The sequence below is a fragment of the Labrus bergylta genome, chromosome 7 (genome assembly GCF_963930695.1).
Source record: "Labrus bergylta chromosome 7, fLabBer1.1, whole genome shotgun sequence".
Taxonomy (NCBI): domain Eukaryota; kingdom Metazoa; phylum Chordata; class Actinopteri; order Labriformes; family Labridae; genus Labrus; species Labrus bergylta.
This window is the reverse complement of record NC_089201.1, coordinates 32,669,952-32,672,451: the sequence shown is the minus strand read 5'-3', so window position 1 is coordinate 32,672,451 and position 2,500 is coordinate 32,669,952.

Here is a 2,500-nt window from a genome sequence, read left to right as displayed (position 1 = left end):
ACCCTACACCTTGTTTTGCTTAAAATATTGTGCCGGCCAATGACATAGTTGATTTAGAGTCAAGAATGCCATCCACTAACACAGCCAAACTCCCCAGCTAACCGCAATCTTCTAACTATTCCAGGATTATTTGTCGTAATGTGTTTCTCTCATTTTGTCCACCATGTTCCACTTTATATTAAGGTGCGTGTAATAAGCATTTATAACAGTTAATAAGTCACTTATAAGACCTTACTAGATTCTTATTAAGACAAATAAGACTATATAAGTGTTAATATAGGCATAATTAAAACCTTTATTATGTCTTATAAGACACTTATAGGCTCTTATTAGAAACTTATTAACACTTTATATACCGTCATAAACATTAATAAGATGTTAATGTTATAAGTGACTTATTACCTGTTATTAATGCTTATTACAAGCACCTTAATATAAAGTGTTACCAATTTATTTTTGGGCTTTCTGTGCCTTGAATGGAGAGATAGGACAGTGGATAGAGTTGGAAATCGGGGGGCGAGAGAGAGTGGGGAATGACATGCGGGAAAGGAGCTACAGGCTGGATTTGAACCTGGGCTGCCCGCTTGGAGGACCACAGCCTTCATACATGGAGCACTTTAACCACCGCGCCACCAGCGCCCCTGTCCACCATGTTCTAATAGACACATGTGTAGCCTACTACTTCTGCTGACAATAGAAAAAAGCTGCTTTTGCACCTTTTCTGCATCACGTATACCTTCGACATTTCAGTCCTCATAACAACTAAAATCTTGACTTAGCGTTGTTCCTGAATCACGTGCCACACCTCCACTGTGAATCCATCTGCTAACAGTTTTCCTCAGTTTTTCCGAGCGCTTGTTTACGCTGTTGTCTTGTATTTTTCCTCGGCCTCACCAATTGCTCTCACATGGTGGTCTTAATTTGTTTTGGTGATGTGCTTGTTTGGCTGAATTTAATGTGCTGTGGAGCTGCAGCGTTAGTAAAAGGTGGCATGTGACGCTTGTCTCAGCACATGTTTTTTTTGGGAATCTGATCAGATATGGAAAACTTTTAGCCCTGTGTGTGGCAGAGCTTCCTGTTGTGACCATGGGGACAGGACAAGCAGAGATGTAACAGAAAATGTTGAACAGCATCACCTACTACAGCGCAGCATTAAGGAGCATATGCAACTCTTCACTGTTTGATTAGCAGTGTCTGAATATCTTCTTATTCATGTTTGCCTCTGTTTGCTCATCCTATCCAAAAGTCCATATCAAGAATTTCAATAAATCTTGAGGTTACGAGTGAAAGCCACAAACACCACACGTGGAGCTCGACTTCCTCCAAGTATTTGACTTCCAAATATTGCTCTTTAAATAAAACTAACTGTCTCAGATCCTTATTTTGATGTCACACTTATTTCATTAAGTTGTCTCTGCCTTCCCCTGTAGGGTCTGTTAGTTTGAGAGGTCACAGAGTTCACTTCTGCATCTAAAAGCCCACATGTGTCAAACTGGGTAGTTTCATTCTGTAATGGACAAGGTATTTTTTTTAACTGATTAAAACTCAGATGTGAGCTTCTTAAAGTCTTAATCTGTGATTTTTCACACTTAAATATAAATCAAGTATCTCCTCTGAAAATAACTCTGTGAGTCATGACTGTCTACAATGGGTGTAACACCCGAGTCCCACTGTCTGTGATGTTTTCAGAGTTTTCAGAGTCCTATCTTCACTTTGTTTACATCGCCAGGACGGCCGGCTGACTCCTCCCCTCGTGTATAAAAGTTGTTTAATTGAGGGACTAGAGAAAAGAAGAATAACATACTGTACTCACTGCTTAACTGTGTTTCTAGATCACGCTCATTTCAGGTAAATTTACATGCAGTGTGAAGATACCAGCATAATAAAGATCGCTAGCATTAGCATGCTAACACAACAATGCAGCGCCAGTTGTTTTGGTTTCATGCTGGTGCTCAAGGGCGACATCTGCTGGATCAAAACATCACATGTAAAGACTTTAAGAGAAATGTTAAAGTGCTTCCAAAGTGTACCTGCAAATGTTTTCTACTGGAAAAAAAACCCTTTTATTAAAACAAAAATCCAGGAAAGAATGAAGTTGAAATGACTTCAGTGCCCTCGGTGACAGCAGACGCCTCCTGTGTCTCATCACATCCATTTCTTTCTCCTTCACTCATCAAAGTGTCCGTCCTGAACCAGAAGGGTAACGGGGCTGTTGACGTCCTATTGATGAATTACTCCCTCAGTGCAAAAGCTCGATATGGATCCGTATAATACTCCCACTTTCTACTTTCATTTTCCTTCTGTAGTGCAACACAGCAAACAACGCAGAGGAGCTCCCTCTCTTCTTTATGAGGTTATATATGCAACCCCTTCTTATGTACTGCACACCGTCCAATAGAAGGTAAAGGTTCACCTGAAGTGTCTGTACTGTGACAGAGTGTGTTGACTGCAGCTTCTATACATGTTGCATCACTGATGGTGAAGGTTTTTTGTATGTTTG